This window comes from Cottoperca gobio, chromosome 24 (genome assembly GCF_900634415.1).
Source record: "Cottoperca gobio chromosome 24, fCotGob3.1, whole genome shotgun sequence".
In the NCBI taxonomy this organism is placed as follows: domain Eukaryota; kingdom Metazoa; phylum Chordata; class Actinopteri; order Perciformes; family Bovichtidae; genus Cottoperca; species Cottoperca gobio.
In genome coordinates this window covers 6,772,122-6,795,762 of record NC_041378.1, presented here as the reverse complement: position 1 = coordinate 6,795,762, position 23,641 = coordinate 6,772,122, and the positions used below count along the sequence as shown (strand labels likewise).

Below are 23,641 nucleotides of genomic sequence, written 5' to 3'. Positions count from 1 at the left end.
ATGTATCCATCTGTATGTTCAGTCCAGTCCTGGCTAATGTTGTAAGAGTAGTGTAAAGCGTGTCCTTTTGGTCACGTGTAGGAAGGGACCTATTTATACAGCTTGCTCCACCAGACCTCTGAGGCCTGTCCTGCAGCCCCACAGCAGCATCCTTCCTTTGTGTTGTGAGCCAAAAGAGACGCAGACCTGAGGGCATCCTGCTTCACAGCAACACGTTTAAACTTCATTTAACAGAATGTGATTTATGGACGTCCACGCTGATCAAATCGTATCCAGAAGAATCTTTCTCTCCTTCCCCTCCTTGCTGCGTCCTTCCTCCACAGAGTGCAGTTCTCTTCCTCCCCCGAGAAGAATTAAAGCTTCAGACTTTATATCAAGGCCTCTCTCCTGAACTTCTCTCCGAGGTTTCCCCTCAAGAGTGTTCTCTGCGGTGTAATGGATCACCCCGAACAAGCCACATAGCCTCTTTTGAACCACGCAGAGCAGAATTTCAGGGGATAAAAGGTTATGGAAAAGCCTAATGAACAGGTCTAATATGTGAGGAGGAAATGGATTAATTGCGGCTCTTAGCTGGTTAACATGGGGTCTGGGTTTGGAGGAGGGGGGGGGGGGGGCAACTCAGGCATTTCTTACCCTGGGGTTGAAACCTCAAAATGGAAATAGGATCCCTAATGAAAGTATAATGTGTCATTAATATTCTATTTGTGTTTCCATATTTCTTCCACTTCTACTGCTTTTTGACTGGGTGCAAAAAGAAGCTTTGCAGCATTACTATAAATCAAAATGAACGACTCTTATGACAAAATAGTCTCAGCTTAAACTAGGTTGAGACTGTCATCTCAACCTATTTAAGAAAAAGTCATGTTGAATTTACACAAGTACATAAGACCTAAGTATTGTAATACTATTACATTACTGGCGGTTGTCGAAAGTCACTTCTTGGAATGGACTAAAATAACAGTTCTTAAATTTAAAATTCCCTGTTTGTTCAACATTTCCATCGTATTTTTGTTTGGCAGAAAGAATTCATGCATGAGCTCGTAACACTGTAGTGACTAAACTGGTCACTGGACTGTGCTGCTGGGGTTTTTAACGGACACAGTCCGAGTCGCGGAGGCTCTGGCAGCCTACACGTGGCTCAGGGGAAGGCTGATTTAGACGTCACAGGGGGAACTACAGGAAGATAAAGATGTAATTCAGAAGCTTGAGGCTTTTGGATTATCCCAATTGGTTATGCAGACGCATACACACAAATATACATGCACAAAGATACTTGAGGTACACATGCGGCCGCTGGAAGCCACACACTCCTCCGACTCCCCTGCACACATTCATGTCGGCAGAGGAGACTGCGGGGAAGATGTTTATTTTGGCCCAGTTGTGTGGAACTGCAGCCCAGGCAGGCAGGCAGTAACTTCTGCTCCTGTGGGTCCCGTCATTCTCTTTTATAACTCATCCTGTAGCTGCATCTTACACTGAAGCAAATTAACACTTTTTTCCAGTGTTTTTTAATCTGAGGTTTGCACACAAAGTTGACACGTAAATGTGACCCGATTCATGCATAAATACAAATCCAGAACATTTCTTAAGTGTGTAAGATTTCATTTGAGCCCAAGTTGTCCTTACTACTACAACTAATGCTTAATGTGGACAAAGTTCTTCACTTTTCTCAAATCAGAGGAATTCCAGTTACAAATTGATGCATTATTGGCTTTTTTATTATATCCAGGAGTTTCTTTTTTTCTTCGTGTCCAATTGTTGTGGCCCTTTATTCACAAAAGCACCTTTGTTTCATTAATTATTTTGTATTTATTTTACTTTTAAAGCACAGACACACAGTTGTTTTTATTTCCTTCTACCAATTTCTAGGTGTTCCCTGTGGACTCATTTCCATATTTCTTGTGAAGCTTAATTTCAGGGTTGTCACTGCTGCTTGATTTGATTACGTGCGACTGATCATCCGCTTGTGATTTCATTGTCAACTTGTTGAAGCTTTCTGGAAACAGCAGTAAAGAAAGTAGAAAACATGTGCGGGCTGGTGTTGCTCATTTTGAACCAAGTTTAGTTTGTTCTGTCTTAATACCAGCCATGTCAATTCGTTGTGCTGTAATATGTTGAAGCTGTAACTTGTTAGCTCAAAAGAAAACAAAGAATTCTTTGAGTATGTTCTCACCTGAGTGCACGGCCAGATTGGGTGTGGTGTACAACAAAAGGCAGAATCTAATCGTGCAAAGTAGAGTGTCAATCACGGGGGAAAAATGGCCGAACTTATCCCTCAAACACTTTGGTGGTAACGTCACACTCTCATTCGTCTCATCTCCCATTGGGTGTTTTATTAGGGTAAAACAAACCAAGACCCAGGAAAAGGTGTTTTTAAAAACAGTCTTTGACCTGAGTGTGATCCGTGGTGTGTCGGTTTTTAGTGAGTGGAGAGGCAAGCAGAAAGGAATGAAGTGGCCCCTCTGAAGGCTCCCCAACCTCGTAATACAAACCTGACTCTGCAGAAACCCTGGGATAACAGCCACAGCTGGCACTCTCAGGAACACTGCTGCGAGAAAACACAGAGCATGTGACCTCATCTGACCTGTGTGTGTGTGTGTGTGTGTGTGTGTGTGTGTGTGTGTGTGTGTGTGTGTTTGTGTGTTGGTGTTTTGCATTAATTGTGGTAATGGTTGGTTCAGCCAATGCCCGTAAAAGGCTCAGAGTTAGATTGGTCCAGTATAACATCATCTCTAAAGTCTCTAAAGTTACTGGCTGGAAGTCGAAACCACCCAGGGTGTGGTCCCTCCGGAGCCGAACGAGTAACATGGAGGGAGTTTTTTGGCGGGAACACACTGTTGCCGTTGTGATTTGCTGACGCGGGTGGAGGGGGGGGGGGGCGGTTGTGGGACTGTGCTTTGCCAGCATGTTCAGTCAGCTGATGTCTGGCCCTGCAGCTCGTCTCATCGACTTGAATCAGCTGGTATCGGCTGTTCGGTGCACACAAGCAACATGTTACACCACACACACACACACACACACACACACACACACACACACACACACACGTTGGAGCACACACATGAAAGTGAATAAAGAGCGGTTGAATCACACCTCCTGGCTATATACTTTGTGGTCATACATTACAAATCTAGTTTAATACCCAGCCAATGTGGTCACTGGCCCTGAGGGAAAGAACGTAAGCAGATTAATCAGATTAAAATGCTTATTGAACTAAATGGACAAGGTGTTTAATTCCCTTTTAAGTTCTCACAGCGTCCCGACTTTATCCTTTTTGCTTTCTTATCTCGCACTCACATGGTTGGCTTTTTTCACTATGCGTGGTCGGTGTCTGCCGGCTTACTCTGTCCCCTTCAGTGTTCTCCATTTCCTTGTCCGTGTCACCCTCACAGCCTGCAAAGCACTCTGCCTTTCATCTCATCTGTCTTCCTTGTTTTTCTTCTGTCTACATTCTGTCCACCATTTCCGACCGCGCAGACGGAGATTTGCCTCGAGGGTTAGAGCTCAGTTCACGTCCCGGACTATCTGAGGAAAATATGAGTTTGGTCATTGGGAGTGATTGAGTTACTCGGATACTATTTCCACAGTGCCTTTGAGCAATCCACTGAAGTGCCAAAAGCTTCCCAGGTTGCTCAGTGCCACTCATGCAGGCCTTAAAACAGCGTTCTAAGAAAAGCACCATTACTTGACTTGAATCTAATCCTTTAATCATTGTTTTTATTTGATATAATAAAATGCAACTTAGTCTAAATGTGTTCAAAGAAAAAGTTTATTACTCAATTACTCAGAATTAAAGACCGCAATTTCTCCAATGCAATAAAAAAAATAAAAAAGAGAGTTTGAATTTGATTACTTTCTTTAAAAGCAAAACAATAAAGCATGGACTCGAAACAACAGGACTCGTTATACTTTCTGCTGTGGTGCTTAATAAGTGTAATAAGTATCATTTGTGCAGTAAAAAGAAACTGAAGCTGAACTGACTTACTAAATCACAGTAAAGAGATTTGTTGTAACTCTCTATTTGGACATTTGGTCCCTGTAAAAAAAGCCTTGTTTGTATCTTGTTACAATATCCATGACTAACGTGAGTTAAGAGTGTTCTCAGTCTGTGCTTTGCATCCGGCGTTATTCACTTTGTGTCATAGCACCAAAAACCTTTCTATGAAAATAGAAAAACTTCAAATGGAAACTAGACTGTGTGCCAGCCAGACGCTTTGATTCCACTATCTACAGACAGCTTAGTGAACAACAGAGCGTTGTACTGATACACAGATAACACAGGTGACTGCGTGATACTGTAGGAGCAGAGCCAACAGCACTCGCCAAGTATCATTAACTCAATTCTAACCTTAGAGGCGTTCAAGAACTCTGTTAGCAAATGTCAAAAATGTGCATCATCGCCTGCAAGATAAACCCATGCAGTGATAACACACAGTAGTTGTACATGTACTCAAGTATAGTTTCCATTTCATGCTACTTTATACTTTTATTCCTCTACAATTCAGAGGTAAATACTTTATACTCCACTGCGGTGGCTTAACACGTACAGTTACTTTACAAAAAAGACCTTATAGAATGATGCATGTTATTAGCTCCACATGTAACAACTACAAGAGTATGTTGCTACTTAAACATGTATGTACAGGCACTGATAATAAAATTCTACTTATGAGTGCGTGAAACTTATTAAGTGCATTTGTGTCCGTGATGATGAAGGTCACGCCCTATAGCATTAGGATCCAGAAGTACGTTTCTACTTGTTTATGGTTAGAAGCTGTTTGTATGCCACGGTGGATGTATTTATTGTATTGCTTGCTAAGTGTGCTATCAGTGGCATTATGTGGCGATTTGTACTTTTGAGCTAATTATTGATTATTTCAGCACTGCGGTAAATTCAATTTGCAGAAATGCTCGCTTGTTAGATTTCCTTCCTACTTTTCTTCCCCCCCCCACCCTTATCTTCATTCTGCAGACTGTCTCATGACATTGTAAATAATGTTTGTCTGCCCGGCTCAATCCCAACCGCCCAGTTCTACCTGACCGCTGTGGCACTTCTATTGAGGCTATATGTCTCATTAGCACTGGTCTTTATGGGAGTGGGAGAAAGAGGGCCTCTCTGATGATCATTTTGGGGTCTGTCGCTCTGCTGCCGCTAGTCAAAGCCACTTATGTCCCTGTAACTGTTCCAGCCCCCAACATAGCAAGCGCTTTCCAGAGCGGAGGAATGTTCTGCGTTTGGCTTTAGGCTGTTTGTCTGCTTTAGAATTGTCGGATAATAGGAGCATGCAGTCAAGTTAACGTCCACACGGTCACATGTTTGCACACAAACACATGTATACACATGTACAAACATAAATACACACATTAAAACAAGCATAAATAGATTATCCAGTACATGCACAAACTGAATGCGCCCCCCCCCCCCCCCCCCCGGCCTGTGTTTTTTTTTTTACTTGGCCTGTTTTCCCAAATGAGCAACTGCTTCTTTGTTGGTCTGGAAACTGCAAAATAGGCAAAGCTCTGGATGAGAACTCGCTGCCAACTTTGTCTGCTTCACAAAGTCGTAAACTGTGTACACTACTGTTTTCGTGTCACTCTGCGCTCTCGGCGAACACTGCTCTCCACCCTTTTGTGATCCATCGTTCTTGTTTTCGTTTGTATGTAGAGTGTGTTGAATCGGATGGGTGGTTGGGGGGGGGGGGTGGGGGGGTGGAGTAGGGGGGGCAGACTAATGCTTTCCAGTCTGTGGCTGGTTTCAGTTTTCCTTCTGCGGTGGACGAGGACAGAGGGAGAGAGGAAAGGAGAGGGGAAGAAATAGTGTGTGTGTGTGTGTGTGTGTGTGTGTGTGTGTGTGTGTGTGTGTGTGTGTGTGTGTGTGTGTGTGTGTGTGAGGGGCAGTCTAGGGGGTGGGAACCAATGGGAGAATTCCCAGGGCATCTTAGGCTAGAATTATAGTTCTGCAGGATACATGTCTCTGTGGATCCATGCAGAGAACTGAGTAACTATAGGTCTCAGAGGCTCGCAGAGGAGTCAATGCGCACACCTCCTAAATGCTTTTTCTTTCGGCTGTATCTACAATGACATGTCATGAACAGCAACAGTGATCAGGGGGGAGTGTCTCTATATAAAAACATAATAAAGAGCATGTTACATCATCACATTTTAACAGCAGATTTGCCAATATTGTATTTTGTCGATACAATTTCAAGTCACGGCCGCGTAGTTTGTGACCCCTAGTAGCACTGTTGAGCAATGTTCTCGAGAGTAGGTCTCTGTTTTGTTTGTATCCCGAGCACATACACAAGGACGTACACACACATGACGACATGATACACATTCCTGCTGACGCTTTCACGCTGTCTTTTAGCGATTTGACAGTTCACAGCCAAAAAGTGTCAAGAAACAAAGCAATGCTGCAGGGAAGAGGGAGAGTGCAAGCTTGCAAATGTGGGCTAGATCTAAATGTTTCATCTTTCCTTTTTTATGAGAAAGGGACAGGTGAGAAAACACAGAATGTAAGTATAAAAAATATTTTTTTAGGGAAGAAATTCTCGCATTCTCTGCCCACAACTTAATAACTTAATGACTATTATTGTTTATGACTCTCTCTCTCTCTCTCTCTCTCTCTCTCTCTCTCTCTCTCTCTCTCTCTCTCTCTCTCTCTCTCTCTTTGTCTTAAAGTTATGAAAGAGAACAATGGCAAAAGAAATGCTTCCCAAATCTGTGTCCAACAAGCTGATTGGTTGATCCGACTTCCTGTCAGGAAGACGAACCACATTCACATTACACAATTAAAGGATGTGTCAATATCGATATGCATTTCACAATTAAGTACATTGTATAGTAAATCAATTAGCAGTTCTGCTAATTGATTTGCAGCCCTGCCCACAGTGGCGTAATATTACAGATATTAAAGGGACAGATGTTATAAACCTCAGAAAGATTTATGTTGTCTCACAGTATATATATACATATACAGGGGTCATGCTGCCTAACCTTACCGCGTGTGTTCCCCTACATGCAGCCATGCAGGAGCAGCATGTTCCAGCTCTTTACACACCACAGTCTCAGATCTCCAATTGGAGCTGAATGAAAATTTCCTGGAGCCCTCTCTCTCTCTCTCTCTCTCTCTCTCTCTCTCTCTCTCTCTCTCTAACACACTCATGCATACACTCATAGCCCCCTCCTCCTCTTTCCCCTGCTCCTTCCCTCCCCTTTATACCTCTCCGTGACTGCTCACTCACACAGCAGTGGGCTGTGTAGGTGGACACTACTATGTCCCGGCTTCTGTCTCTCTTTCTCCCTCTCTCTCTCTTTCCCTCGCTCCCTCCCTCACCACCTCATTCTCTCTCCCTCGCTCTCTCCTGCTGTCACATTCCAGTTGTCTAAAGCCGGGTTTAACTTTCTCTCTCCCTGAGAGCAGGAAGGAAGGGGAAACTAAAAGAGGAGAAGCATTAGAAAAGCCTTTTTCTCTCTGGATGAGAAGAAGAAAAGAAGAGGAAACTCTCTTCATACTCCATTTGGCTTAAACAGGAGGAGAGTCATCGTAAAGGAGCATACCTTTTTAAAGGGGCTATCCTTTTTTTCTTTCTTTTTTTTACTCCCTCCTTTCTTCTTTCTTTTCCTTTTTTGGGCCGTGCTCTCTCATTCTGGTTGTACCCACGGTGGACTATTCACGTGAGCGCTTGTTTTTACGGCAAAGCTAGTTGCAGCTCTCCTGGCGGGACGGAGAGGAGGAGGAGGAGGAGGAGGAGGAGGAGGAGGAGGAGGAGGAGGGGGCAGTGTTTGACAAGACAGACACACAAACACGCGCTCAGGGAGAAAGTAACTGCCTGGACCCTGGACATTCAGCAATGTGTGTGTAAGTGTCACCTCGTCTTCTAGTCTTCTGTTCACGCATTTAAACCTCCCTGCTGTTGTCTGGCTTATTTGATGGTTTCTGTGCTGAAGTTGTGAGACTTTTTGTGGGACCGTCGCTCTTGTATTCCGTCCTAAAAGCTTTACGCTTTGAATATTTCAAAGTTATTTCTCTGCATACTTAAGCTGTCGCACGACTCTGTTTTTACCTGCTTGTTGTGGAGTTTAAATGCCTCACCTTTTTGCGACGCCCTCAGGCACGTCCTCGTCCTCCTCGCTGTTTAGGATGTGAGAACGTATGAGCCGATAACTTGGTGTCAGTGTTAATTATCTGGAAGATGTAGAAGAGTATGTGTTTGAAACACGAGGAAACATCATGCGCTGAGAGGGAGACTCGCTAGGTTGTCTGACTGGGAACTGTAGGTTTCATGTGTGGACAGATGAGGTAACAACAGTGTGAGATCACTTAGATACGGACACATCGCATGCACATGACTAGACTGATTCCCGACAACACACCCACTCAGTGTTGGTACCTTTAACAGGAAGAGTGAAACTTTTCATGCATTCTCCTCCTCTGTGTGTGTATGTGTGTGTGTGTGTGTGTGTGTGTGTTTCCATAGATGGTCATTGTTTTTTCCTAATGAGCTGCTGCTGCTAGAGAACCGGCTCTGCAGGCAGGAGATTGACTCCACTGTAATTAACCACCGAGTGCATAATACAGTAAAATCAACAGGGGCAGCCGGGGCGGTCACACAAATACAAATACGGGTGCTGACTCAGAGCCTGCAGCAGGCTTTCATTACCGGTTAAAGGTACTGATTATTTTCTTAATTCATCAAGTAATCATTTGGTCTATGAAATGTCAAAAAATAATGAAAGATTGTCAATTTTACGAGCCCGAGAAAACGTCTTCAGATTCTCTTATTTTGTTCCGACCAGCACATCCAGATATTTAGTTTATTATTTAGCTTTAGTTGCTTTTAGCTTGAAAAGAAATAGTTGCCTATTCCTTTTCTGCTGATCGACTAATCAACTAGCTGTCTAATCATTTCAGCAACAATTATTATAGTATTATATATATAATATTATGTATTTCTGGTCTTATTGGTCTGAGAATATTTGATAGGGCTGGTTGATGTGATGAAATCTATATCATAATACAATGGGTTCTTTTCATCTGGTGCTGAACTCAAAACCGTGTTCAGTGTTTAATCCTCATGCACAATTGTAGCACCCGTCTCCCGCAATTCAACACATGCTTTTCCACAGAGGCTTGCCTTGGGCTCAACGCAACTGCAGGCTTAACTCCCGGCGGTGCATGCCCACCGCCTTAACGCACGTCATCATCCCTCGTAAACAGGACCCAGCGAACCGCTTACACCAGACAATAGCGCAGTCAGTTCCTGGGCTCCGAAATGACAAAATTACTTAGATGGCTTCCAAATGGTGTGTGTGTGTGTGTGTGTGTGTGTGTGTGTGTGTGTGTGTGTGTGTGTTGTGAACATGTGTGTACAGTAGGCCTGTGCTCCTGCCTTCCTGTTTGTGAGACTGTAAGTGTGTGAGCCTGTTAGTGTGTGCATGCATCCACACCTACCCAGGTTTCCCTCTAATTGACACGTAGCCGTTTCGCTGTAGCGCCAGTTCGCAGTGCCGGCTCGGTCCCTCCCAAACCACAAGGGACTCTTTGTTTGTAATTTATGAATTAGTGTGTGGTTTGGGTTACGAGAAGAGAGAGTAGGCCAGAGGCTGACGGAACAGGGATAAATCAAGCCCGCTCCAGCGCTCATTTTGATTAGCTGGAAGCTAACTCGATTTTTTGTTTATTATTCCAGATTAGCATCCTGGATGTCCTCTGGAGATGGAGGAAGAGATTAGGATGACAGTGGAAATGATTAATGGGGAAGATGAATGGACATCTGTTTATCTTTTTCTCTCTTTCACTCCACACACAGAGATGTGACTTCATGTTTGACAATGCTGCGATAATCTGTGTAAATCTGTGTCCGGCCATCAGATAACGCCGACTGCTCAGTTGTGAAAACAGAGAGTGCAGAAAGTCCGATCTTCTCGTCTTATGACTTGATATAGCTTCATACCCCCCTGCTCGCAGTGTTCTTTCCGCCATCCATTGGCTTCCTTTTGCTATTTTTCATCAAGTGGTTTTATTTACTTTGTCTAGTCTGAATGGAACCTGGCGCTGTTCTAAGCTTTGGCCTGGTTCTCTCACAGAAAAGCAAAGCCCTCTTTCCTTTCCAACCCCCATCTTTTTTCTCTACCCTTGATTTGATTTGTATCCTTTTCTTCTCTGTTCTCTGTTTTTGAAACTCAGCATGCATTCCTAATGGCTTCAACTCTCCTAGAGGAGTGTTTTCTTTTTTCCTTCCTTCCTTCCTTCCTTCCTTCCTTCCTTCCTTCCTTCCTTCCTTCCTTCCTTCCTTCCTTCCTTCCTTCCTTCCTTCCTTGAACAAGTCCTACTCTAAAAAAACATACAAGTCATTTTGAAGTGTATGTGGAGGCGCTGGAGTCGCCTAATAGCCAAAGCAGATGTGCCCCCCCCCCCCCAAAAAAAATAACTTTCTGACATTCTTCAGCACCAACATGCAGCTGCTTGCAGGGGGTGCTGGGGTTCTCCTGTGCCCCATATCTCACCCTATACTTCCCCCCACCACCATCTCGGTAATACCTACACATCCTCATACCATTATCTGTATGGTTTTGGCCCAAGCTCCCCCCCCCCCCCCTCCCTTCTACTCTATGGATCCAGTGTCTCTTCATAGTTGCCAGGGACCCCCAGTCTCACTTATTATACACCGCAATTCTCTGTTAACAAGCTGACTTTACAGACAATAGTTCTGCTTCCAAGGGGTAGAGCCCGTTACTTTATAGTTGATCTACAAGAACTTTTCCTTTACTTTTGGGCCAATTCTTTGTGCTTTTAAAAGTCCTCCTGGAGGAGCAGTATTTTATCACTCCTCTGATGTCTGCGTTATTGCCCCGACTGGCCCTCGATGGAGAGGGATTTGTGGAGCCTCGTAGCTGTGGGGAGTCGTTCATCTCCCAGTCAGATTGTGGGGGTAAGTCCCCTGGATCCTGCTAGATTTAAAAGGTCAGTGAGGTGGGAGAGAGAAAATACGGCGGAGTTTGTGCACATGGAGCAAGCACGGAAATGAACACCTGATGATGCAAAACACACACTTGTACATTCACTGCTCTGCTGCTGTGAAGATACACAGCATGCATACATATGCTGTTAATGCATGTTTGCCAGTTTTGTTTGATGTTGAATGTTGAATCTCTTAAATGGCTTTATTCAGCGGGCTTTCTGCCTTTTTAGTTCTCCTTTAGCAAGTCATGCAATTAATTTTCTCTCCAAGGCACCCAGGGTGAAAGACGCTGCCTGTGCGTGTGTGCGTGTGTGTGTGTTTTCCTGGATGTGCTGGCCTTAGAAGAACCTTGACGGCCCAGTTAATTAAACCAAAGCATTGCACCATGAGGAGAGCAGAGAGAGGACAGAGTTGAGATGCATTCCAACTATTGTGTGTTCATGTCAGTGTTTTGTCCAAGGTGTGTCTGTTTGCTCACTTGCCTGTCCGGCCAGGTCTGTGTGTACCAGGCGTGGGTCAAAAAGATGGATAATGTTTGACTCTGCGATGTATACTGGAAGTTGCGACAGTTTGAAAGTCTCTTGACAGCTGCCCTGACTACACAAATAGCTTCTGTAGACGTTAATACAAACAGGATTGTTCAGTTTTCTTTTTAGGTTCAGGAAAGTGTGTGAAGTCACCCAAGAGAATCACATTTTAAGACTAAATTCCTCATTAAAGTAACATTTAAGATGTATTTTGTTTTGCCATTTAATGATTTCCTGAGTTAGTATGAGTTGGTTCTTGCCAGCACATATTACTGTTGGATTTGGTGGAAGAAGTAATGCTGCTGTTCTCCTTGTAGGGGACTGGCATTGAGGAGCATGTGGTGTGTTTTTACAGCCCTCTCTTTGCCTTCCCCTCTCCTCCCCCTCTGCTCACCCTGCCTCACCCCCATTAAACTCAATTTGTTCTGAGAGGCAGGGATCGCTATGAGTCCAGGAACATGTGCTGCACGGGCTGAAGAAGGTAGAGAAACTTCATTTAGAGGAGGATTTAGTGGTATAGTGGGAAAAAGAAAAGGACTGTTGGCTCAGAGAGGGAGGCAGATACATTTATAACATACATATTAAGTAGTTAATCATCAGCATATAGTTTAAATATATGAACTGTTGTCGGCATGCTTTGGCCAACAACTTACAGAGATGGAAACAAAGAGAGACAAAGATGGACAGGGAGCGTAGGCGAGACAGAGCACTCCTTTCGTATCAACACAGTGTTTTATGTTTTGGCTTGCTTGACTCCTTATTAGAAGTCTGGAGACTTTCAAAAAGGCCAAACACTCCTCAACAATCCACCAAGACTTCCAATAAAGGTTGAAATGTTATGCAGCAGGATTACACGGTGGCAATTTAATGAAGACTCAAAGTCTCAGTGAAGGGTCTCTGAGTGGAGGTTTCTATCTAAACATGTGTTTGAAGTCGGCCCACATTTAGGAGGTTTCAATATACTGTAAACATGTGTTTTGGGTTGTGTTGCCTTAGTAATTTTATCGCTGCTGTATTTCAGGTTTTAGAAATTAGCAGACGTGCTTAATGATGTCTGTGGATTTTACAGCCCAGAGTGTTTGAGCTTTAAATGACTGGCTGCAGATGTTAGGCAGGTTTTCAGATGTTGAAGGAAGAACGTCTGCTGTGAAGTCAATTTGTGTAAGTGATATCTAATGAAGCACTAAGTTTTTTAGGGCTGAGTATTATCCCATCGCTGTCTCGACTTCAAAAAGTGTAGGCAATAAAAAATAAAAATAAAAGGTGTTTTACTAATGCAGTATATTGTGTATACTTTGAAGTATACAGGTGAAATCCATTGTTACATATAACTAGTAATAGCATAATAATATGTCATAGTATATGTCTGTATATTTTAAAATGGAAAGATTGCACCTGTTAAATCTGAACTTGATGGGAAAGTTTACATATTCATAATTCTTAATTTAATTCAAATGTTTCTTTGCTTAATTGAGCAGCAAGATTAAAATAGTTGCATTACATGCTCTTACATCAAGTAAAGGACTATGAGATCAGTCAAATTAATCAATTACGTGTTTTAGAGTCCCTGACTGAAGGATTTACGAGACATTCTAGACATCAAATGATTTGACATGGTCTTGGCATGAGAAGCTTCACAACGATAAAAATCTGACATTAGAGATCCGGAAAAACACAGGACACAGAGCTCAAGTAAACACGTGAAACAGCCAGGAGTCAGTCCACTTATCAATGCTTCCTCTGTGGAGGGCAACCTCACTCGAGACAATATTGATCTCTGATAGCTGTTTTCAGGGTCAAAGGTTATCTGTTAACCTGCAGCTGATGGGTCGGTCCTGTGTACCTGGCAAAGGGCAGGAGGTTGTTTTGGAGGAAGTACACTTCACAGGTCTGTTGAACGTGTCTGGTGGTATTTTATGTATCACTGAACTGTTCTCTGTCTGTTCTTTATTGGTAGGTATACCGTATAACCAGGAAGCTATCAGGATGTTGTTCTTTTAAGGATGAAACAAAACAGATGCAACTTTATTAGGGAGCTTTAGAAATGCTGATAGGTGTATTTTTAAAGAGTGAGGATAGCTGCTTCCAGTCTGTATGCTACGATAATCGCCAACAGTTGAAATGATCTTACAGAAATAACAGGGGCATCAATCTTCTCATGTAGCTCTCTGCAAGAAAGCAGTAAGAGTATATCCCAAAAGGTCAATATTGCTTTTATTAGATCTTATCGTGCCATATGTCATCTATTCTCTCTGATAAATAACTGTAAATGTAGCACTTATATTTGTAGTGTAAATGTTAAACGCAGCACTTGATAAGAATGTTATTCCCTAAAAGCTTAAAATATATTCTCACCCATCGGGACGTGTCCTAAATAGCCCGCAGGCTCTGCCCAAGCCTAGCCCAGTATAGTAGAGCCATGCTGGGCTGTTATTTAAAATTCTCCCAGAGAACTCCATCACTCTGATCTCAAGCCAGAGCCCACGGATCTAGCCTCCAAACACCACCTCACTCTTCCTTTTCCTTCCAACCGAGGATGAAGGGATGAGGGAGGGAGTGATGGAGGGAGAAAAGGGGAGGAAAGCATTCTCTCTGGCCTTCTTTGGCATGCTTCTTTTCCTTTTTTTCCCCAGCAGGCCATCTGTTTCCTGTCTGCAACATGACACCAGCGCCCGATTGGGTTCTGCTACTCTTGAGGTGTGTGTGCGCGTTCGTGCGTGCGTGCATGCATGCATGCGTGCGTGCTATTGTAGGCTCTGTGATTAGCTGCTATCCTAATACAGTTAGTCATTTATGTTGGTACTAAGTGGCCCATGTGCTCTCATGTGATTCAAGTGTGATATAGTAGACATGCTTTGCCCGCGAAGTGTGTGGGAACCGCTGACTCGTGTATCATTGATTCATATTGAGTGTTCTCAGTGGCTAATGTGATGTGGCAATGCATTATTTTCTGTCCCTTCCATCAAGAGTCTTGCAGTCCCACTTGTTTGTATGGACAGTGTGAACTAATGTGTACTCTAATCGAGTATATAGCATTGTAATAGTGGCTGGTTCGTTAGGTCTGGTCATTTCTCTACTGATAACAGTAATAGAGCTGGCTGGCTCTCTTCTTTCACTTGCACTCTATGACAATGAAGGAGGGAAAGTGAAAGTCAGCATTCAGCTTTACTTTCAATTCAGTTACTGTTTAAGTGGTAAATTGGCATCTCGGCATTATAAAGCTCAACAACAAAAAAAGATTAGACTATATTGTCCATCAGCCAAAAGTAGCTTCACTTCTCAGTCTGTGTCTTCCACTTATTCACTCACTTGTCCTCCGTTTAAGCTCGTCAGATGGAGATTTGCCACACTGAGAAGCTGGACGTCTCTCTCTGCCAGTCTGCTGTTTGTTTTTTAATCGACGTGCGTAATGACGTCCGTCATCTAAAGTCAAGCCAGACGTCCAAGTTGTGTTTGTTTAGCCAGGCCGCTGTGGATCCAGGCGTCCGTAGTCAAACCAGGCAGATTTTGGGGATGCTATTTCTATGCAATCCAAAATATTGGTACAGTAGCTGGCACATCAGGGCTCCCAGTCAGTACCAGAGTCACTGTAGCTTAGAGAAGCCTACGTTTAAATACCAACCCAGAAGTGAGGAGGTTGGCTTTAAGTGGATTGAGCTGTTATTAGTTAGCATTTTGTACTTTAAATAAAATGCATTTATGCAACTGATCTCTAAGATGTGTTGATTATGAATATAAATGTAACAGTGGAATGACAAGAACTCCGCCACAGAGAGAGAAACACTCGTGATGGTAGATCAAATGTTGCATGATAAAAGTACAAAGACTTTTTAAAGACCCCCCCTTTAGAAATGTTACAGACCCAATGCTCTATGTTTTGATCACAGGATTTCTACGCGTCTATTTGCCTAATAAAATTCCTGTCAGTGTTAATATGACAGTTGCCCTATAAAGGTCAGTGCTGATGAATTCCTGGGTGGTCCTCTACCTTCGAAGAATCCTTTTAGTGTAAACCCTGGCTCCTCACAATGTTGCCATATCCTGGACCCTGCAGGCATGACATGCTATAGTGAAATTATTGTGGTGGGAAACAAAGCACTACTTTTCATAAGCGTAATTTCACATAAGCAGACACTTCAAAATGTTGCTTTCTTGCTGAGAATAAGATGAGATACCGCTCTCGGTCTCCACCCTGGAGAAGGGAAAAGGGGAAACCGCAAATAAGCCTATTTAGCTAAATGTTACTTTCTGTCTGCACGTTTCTCATCTTTCTCCTTTCCAAGTGTCATTTGTATTCCTCATGCAATAGCCTATGTAGTAGGTATAATACTTATGAATGGTCTATCGATATATTAGATACAAATATTCCAGACCGTTTGGTTTATTTCAGCATCACCCTCATGGAAAGTCCTCATTTTCTTCCTCCCTCCTTCTTTTTCCATCGCTCCCCACACCTTTTTCCATCGCTCCCCACGCTTACTTCCTGTCTTCTTCTGTCTCGGGGGTTAAAATATGTGCTGAAAAGGTGTTCTGCGTAATGTGTGTGTGAGTCAAAGTGCCAAGTTTTGACCCGAGTGCTCCTGTGTGTGTCTGCCTTATATCAAGTCCGCACCGAATCCCCCTGCAGCAAGACGATGGGAAAAAAAAGGCACAACCGTTGCAGATCGAATTGCATTTTCTTACTCTGTAAACCACAGTTGATACCGGAAAGATTTACAGCACAGCTGGAAGGAAAGTACTGCAGGCAGGGCCGAGGGATTGAGAAGACCGATCTCCTCAGCTGCGACAAGGGGTTGATTGTTGTTGGGTTGAGCGTAATTTGTTACTCTATTCAGCGTTGTACAGTAGTGATAAAGAAGGGTGGATAAAGCGACTCCACCTGTCCTTTAGCCCTACTGCATTGTTGTCCGGCTAACATTTAGTCTTTTTACCTCTCGAAATCTGTTATTGGCTTCACATATAGATGCATTGCACATGTTTTAATATAGTCTACTATTTACTATTAAATCAACTCTTTACAACCTATTTCCCCATTAAGGAGAATGGTACACAACCACATGTATACATCTTGGATCGCCTTACAGTAACGGCACTAATGGAGTCGATACAACCTTGTGACTCATTTTGCTCATATGGACCAGAGATACTGATATGATGACTAGTAATTGCATAAAGTGTATAAGTTTGTCCTCCTGTAGCCAGGTGCTTTGCATTCTGGGATGTGGCTGAATGAAATCAACAGTTTCTAGAAGACTGCATCAAGTTTAGCAACCCACCCCCTCCTTCTGACCAGAGCTTACCAACTATACATTTGAAAAACGCCCTTAGTTCCCGTGTTGCTGCGGTGAGTTGCTGGTCAGTCTGTGTTCACAGGCTCTACAAAAGAAACTGCGAGAGGGAACCCAGTTTGAAGCATCAACAGGTGCAAAGTTTGAGTAAATCATCACGGGTGCTGAATTTGAGAGGTGGGCAAACGGTGCTTTATGTGCATTGGCCCTCTGCTACTGCAAGTTTGACGTGTGTGTGTGTGTGTGTGTGTGTGTGTGTGTGTGTGTGTGTGTGTGTGTGTGTGTGTGTGTGTGTGTGTGTGCGTGTGCTTCCTCAAGCTTGTACAGGATATCCAATTGAGGCTTGAGGACTTGAGAGATAGTTTGTAATGTTGTAACTCTGTTAGCTTAGTTTCATTATCTAATCACAGCCGTGCAGTTACAGACTGCAGGATCTCTGATGTCCCTCCGGCACTTTAGCCACGGCAGCAGGTGTTTATTTTAAAGACTGGTGTAAAAGTGTCTCTGGCAGCCCCTGCGTCTATCACTCCTCTCTCTCTCTCTCTCTCCTCGTGTTCCTTCCGTCTCCACTCTTAACCCTTATAGACATGCATCTGCATCTGTTGTGGCTCACGCTGTTTTAAGACCATGGCTAAGTTGAGTGGGGCAGAAGAAGAAGACAGGACACAGATTGGATTTAAACAGGAAATATAGACAGCAGGACAAACCGATGGGGCACTCGAGTTTCCAAAGCTGGAGTTGTATAATCATCTACGATCCCAATGAGTGTACTGCTGGACATAATTGTAAGAAACCCAGAACATTATATGTATTCAGTGCTCCTGTGTGCCAAGAAACCTAAGCCGTAAGGGGAGAAAGGAAAGGAAATGTTTATGGAGGTTCTTCTCTCCTCTGTCCTCTCTTCTCTCTCGAACATAAACAGCTGTTCAGTGTCTATTTGCGGAGTTGGTTCTAATAATAGTCCATTAATGTCAAAAGTCTGCTCAGATGGGACAGATTCGGCCCAGTGTGTAGGGTCGGCTATCAAACCTCTGTGCTTTTTTCTTTTTTTTAATCTAGGTGGAGTTCTTGAACAGCTGCTTAGTATTCAACAAGTTGGACTTATTTTGTCAAATTACAGTGTTGGTACCAAAACAAAGTATAACTTTGCCACTGTTTGCATTATCAAAAGTCCAGCGTTGAAGTAGAAGACTAAACTAAAGGTGGAAGGCTAATATGCATGTGTGTGTGTGTGTGTGTGTGTGTGTGTGTGTGTGTGTGTGTGTGTGTGTGTGTGTGTGTGTGTGTGTGTGTGTGTGTGTGCACTTGTGGTGATAAGACCGATGACAGACTCCGGCTGACCCAGACCTCACCGTCATTATCTCTGTCCATGCCTGACCGTTAATACGGCCTAGGACTGTCAACACATGCCTCCCTTTCTTATACACATGCGAACCAAACTCCCACAAACTGCTGAGGTTTTCATCGGCTCTTTCTCAGTGGAAGAGGTAAGGTATAACTCCAGGTTGTGATTCACTCTCACTTATCTCACTCGTCTAATTACCTGACAATGATAGGGCGCGGAAGCTCCTTTGATATACAAGCGCTACGTCGGGCAGGTGGTAGTGTTTTACCGAAATGATAAAGAGAGAGCGATAGAGTGTGTATCAAATCATAGAGCATGTAATGACACACAGATGCTAAGACAGCGTGTGTTGTTTTGTTGTGGGTGCGCTGTATCTTCAGTCGTTCAGCACAATGGCTTCTAATTCAATCCGGTTGTTACTGAAAAGCCAATGCGTCATGTGACACCGAGGTGATACTCTTGCACTGTCTCAACTATCGTTACATCTCGACTCACTCAAAGGTGTGTGCACTGTTCATTTAATATAGTAGTGTGTTAAACTCAACAAACCTTACTTTACCAGCCCCAGGATAACTGTCTTTGCACCGACTGTGTAGGGGGAGAAGGAACAAGTCTTAATAGCCATCAATAAAGAATATCACATAAGTATTGCAATCAGAACATGGACATGGACAGAGAACACTTCAGGGACATGTCAAACACAGCAGAGAAACTGTATGATTGTATCAAGGCAACACTTCACACACCAGACACTGGAATGAACATCGATTATCTTATTGTCACTTTAGGGCTCTATCAGTCACACCTTAGCACACCATAGAGCCAGAATGTCGACAGTCAACATTCATCCAACCCTTGTAACTGCCACACGTTTCACAAAGACGTCTGTACGCTGCATGAGTTAAATAATGAACTGGGCTTTGATCTTACTATACTTTATCTTTCACCAAAACACCGTTCATTCCTCAGGTCCCAGTAGACTGCACGTGTTGATTTTATTAACCGCTGCGTACGACCAGTTGTTGCCGTCCGCTAAAGATAGCGCCATTGTTTGGATCAGGCCGTGACATATGTTGGAACATGCTTGTTGAATGCTGCTCACTTTATTCCTGTCACGATGCTGTCTAGACAGGTCGGGCCACTATCTGTCCTCTCTCTCTGTTCCATGTCAGCGACAACAAATGACAATCTCCGTCATTTGACGACCTCAGCAGCTCTCTGATCCAATCGAAACCCAGCATCCCATTACCTCACAACTCTGATATGAAGGAGTGAGTTTAGGCAGGCGGTGTGGTTTGATGATTCAGCGTCGGTCACATCCTTGTTGACCCAGTGGAACATCAGATAATGATGAGGCAGTGCTGACTTCGACAGCGCACCCGCCTCTCCCACGTCCAGGCGATAAAGACGTGGAAACATAAACATCAGAGGTATCTGAGGGCGGCATTCAATTAAGCCGCTCCAGTCTGCCGGGGTCCGAGGTCATCTCTAGCTTTAGGAGTAACTTACAGTGGACTAACTACAGGGACAGTCCACCCGGAGCAACTCAGGGTTAAGTGGCTTGCTCGGGGGCACAATGGTGGCAGATCCAGCATCCTTCTCCCGAGTAAAATGATCCAAGATTACAGTTTACATCACGGCGGTTGCTTTTTGTAAGATAAAGCTGCAGTCATTAATTGTTGCACGTATTCAGTCTGTTCACAGTACAACCATTTATACAAACTGACATAATCAGTGACAAATGGAAAAAACAACGATGATGGAACGGACGTGTATTTCTGTGATTATCTTACTCGGCACCTCCTTTTTTTTGTTGCATATGTCAGTGGTATTCTTGTCTGTGTGGGGTCTAAAGGGGGGGGGATCTCCACAACTGAATGATTTCCTCAGTCCCACACTGTCAACAGAGCATCTATTCCTATCTCTGCATCCACAGTATGTTAACACCAACTGTGTGCGCGTGCACATGTGCGGTGTGTGAGGAGTGTTTAAATAGCCTAAAACAGCTGGGATCTTTGATGGCTGTGGTGAAGTGAGAGTGATTACGTTTAGAGCCCGTGCTGTGACATCAGTGTGTGTGTGTGTGTGTGTGTGTGTGTGTGTGTGTGTGTGTGTGTGTGTGTGTGTGTATGTGTGTGTGTGTGTGTGTGTGTGTGCATACATTTGTGTGGGTGTCTCACAGCAGAGGGATGTGTGTTATCCATTAAAGTAAATGAGGAAAGTTTTGAATGTAGGGCAGGGGGCTCAGTGAGGCAGGATGGGAGGAGGGGGGGGGAGGAGGAGGAGAGCTGTTCTCTCTCCATCCTGGAATGTACTCCCAGCCTTCCCTACCCCGACTCTGGATGCTTTTAGACTGTTGTCACCACCCAGTTATGTCCTGCTGTGTTCTATCAAAGAATATGTGACTGAGTACAAGCCTCTTTAGCAGACAGATCTTGTCACAAGAAGCTCCTGCCAACAAAAGGGCTTTTCTAGCCCTACACGATCCACGCTGACTGGATAACTTGAGACCGCTGATTTGATTAAGAGTTCACGCATCTGAGCCAAAAGACAAAGCTTGAACGTTCCCTGAATCTTCCAGGATTTGAGGCTCGGTTCTCATTACCCTTCGTGAAGATTTCCTTCTTATTCATACAGTGTACTTTCTAGCATCGCAGAGTTTTCTACCAGTAGCATTAGATGAGCTCCAGAAGTGCTTTTGGCGAGGACGAAGCATCTCACCAAAGGACCCATTGACGGCAGTTCACCTCCTGTTTACGTCCCAACTCGTATTCATTGTTTGTCTAAAGACAAGCTTGTTCAAATGTCATCCATATGTTCTGTATCTGTCCCCACATTTCTGCTACAGGTGATCAAATTGACTGAAATATGCAAATCCAAGCCTTTGTGTTTCGTATAGCTGCACAGTTACATGAAAAAGAAATATCTTGTGCATTGTTTAGTAAAATGAATGTTTACCAGTGGCTGTCTTGAAGGTCAAGATTTAATTGAAAACGTATGGCCTGCATTAGGAAATTGTCAACAGTCATGTAAATTAGATTAGTTTTTAAGTTGCTCTTTAAAGCCTCCTTTAAGGTGACCACAGTCCCAGTGTATGTTGTACTAGAAACACACACACACACACACTCGCAACGAAAGCTAATAAAGTAGTAGAGGAGGTTGTATTAACCACACTAACATAAAAATAGAGCAGAACCAGAAAAAGCCCGCAGCTCAGACCACCGTTCCCTCGATAGAGTTCATATTACCAGGTCTACTTTGCACACGCAAGACGAGAATGAGTGTGTTAATCACATCCTATGACACGCTCTCTCTCTCCGTCATGCGAGCACACATTCATTTAGATGTGTAGACAAGCGCTCATTTTCACAGTGTGAGGTCTGGGAAGTGCATTCATTTGTGGGAAGATAAACATGACAGTGTTGCCTCAGCTTGGCTCAGGTCAGGGAGGTTTGTATCTTTTCAAGCCACTCACATCCTCATAGTGTGCCATCGTCATCTTAACACGACACACTTTTTATCTGTCTTTTGAATATACAGTCCATATCTCACGCGTGCACACGTACACACGTTTGAGTGCAATCAGCTGCTGTCAGCTGGATGCTGTTAGAGTGTTACGCTGGGGGTTAGAGGGAGAAAAAAAAGAAGGGAGAGAGAGAGAGAGAGAGGAGGAGGAGGAGGAATGTAATCTCAACACCTTCAGCTTCTGCCCTATTCACCTTGCATGTTGTTGTGCAGGAATGCTATTAGCTCAGTATAAAATGGTTGTGTGTGTGTGGATGGATGTCTGCATGCCTGTCTGTGTGGTGTCTGAGTGGGAAGCGGGAGAAAGAGCTAAAACTAACTTTGTGTGCATCTGAGTGTGTCTGCAATGATTTGAGTTGTGTGTGTGTGTGTGTGTGTGTGTGTGTGTGTGTGTGTGTCAACTCAATGTTGGGTCTCATACAGCACTTTAATGTTGTAGATTAAGTAGGCACTGGCTGTGTGCTGATTGAAACCAGACGTTTCTTTGCTCAGACTTCTTACACACATGCTAACATATGCCAACACATTGTTTCCATGCACCCTTTTGTTTCTCCAAAATGCTTTATTTCTCTTCAAGGGAAAAATTATTAACCATAGTGGTTTGCATTTTGTCAACTAAAGACTTAAGTTATCCACCACATAACTGCAAATCTCCATGTCGTTATGTAGCAGCAAATGAATCCCATCTCCTGTCAAACGTTTCTCACACACTCTCCCTGTCGTCTACTGCAGTTGTATGAATATATAGTACATTTCAAGAAGTTGCACAAACTTCTTGCTTCACCTCAGATAGAATATACAGTCATTTAGATAAGTGTCACACCACATTAAGATGTAAGCTTTGAGTGCATCACAGAAAAGTCATAGTGTAGATTAAGCTGTCTTTATTAAGGCCAACATCTCAGAGATCCAAAGCAGACCAAGCTTCAAAGAATGCCTCTAAAACATTGGCCCAGGTCTGATCTCATTTCAGATTTAGCATGGTTTAATATTTCATTATAACCCCGCTGGCTTACGGGGCTTTGTCCCAACTGGGTTCTGCATCGGTCAGCACATGGGCCACGAACAGACGCACACACGCACACACACACACACACTCACACACACACACACACACACACACACTTTGGCCTGCAGAGCCCAGTGAAAACAAAGCAAGGCTCTGCCAGTGTAAACACGGCCCATTGTTATGGGCACTCTTTTCCCGCCTCGTACCTTCGCACCCCGTGGCGGTCCAGGACTCTGAGAGGTAGAGGGCTGGCACTGGTCCCGGTTACCGGAGTTATATTAAGACTCATTTGCTTATGCGTTTATGTGACCATGTCATTATAATGCTGGCTGTAGAGTGTGATTTATGTCCTTGGTTTCTCTCCCTTGCACTCCTCTTTCTCTGTTTTATTGCTTCACTTTTTACTGCTTGGCTCCTTTAAGTGTGGTTTGCGGCCATTTGCTTCGAGAGGTTTCAGCTTTTTTGACAATTATTTTTAGACAAGCAGCAGTCAATTTACTATAATGTACCAGCTTCTGCCAACAAAGTAAGTCCATAGAAAAACATGGGGACTGGCTGTTGGGAAGGATAGATGTTCTGATGATAGACAAGCGCGTTGGACCGTGTGCGTCTTTGCACTTGTGTGCTCTATGTATGCACGTGTATCAGGTGTGCATGTGTATCTCAATTATACATCCCTTAATTGTGTCAAAATGGGAGTGTGTGTGTAACATCATGGCATCTCTCAGCTGTGACCCTGGGCCACATGTGCAGCCAATTAGGGCCAATCAGAAGGCTGCAATCAGGGCGTGGCGTGGGGATGGTGGCAGCGTGGCAGTGGGGGAGTTTTAAGACCCGTGATTAGTGTGTCAGGCTGATGAGGAAGGACAGGGGGGAGCTGCCAGGCCAAATCCCATTTCCTTTCTCTGCGTTTTTCACCTCCACATATGGGAGACTTTGTTTATTTAGTTTGTGCCAACCACGCCGGGATAAAATGTGGGTTT

At 43.8% G+C, this 23,641-nt stretch overlaps 1 protein-coding gene across 5 annotated transcripts in view; it reads left to right on the top strand.

Annotated features, from left to right (window-relative positions):
• Positions 1–23,641, top strand: part of eva1aa (eva-1 homolog A, regulator of programmed cell death a) — a 69,260-nt gene that overhangs the window by 34,975 nt on the left and 10,644 nt on the right. The window contains exon 1 of one of the 5 annotated variants that reach the window (XM_029425942.1): positions 7,781–7,855. The exons of 1 other annotated variant lie outside the window; for it this stretch is intronic. The gene's annotated coding sequence lies outside the window, so the exon portion shown is untranslated. Of the gene's footprint in view, positions 1–7,780; positions 7,862–10,323; positions 10,967–16,831; positions 16,957–23,641 lie in introns of those variants that run through there. 3 more of the 5 variants (XM_029425941.1, XM_029425937.1, XM_029425940.1) reach the window with 3 other exon arrangements.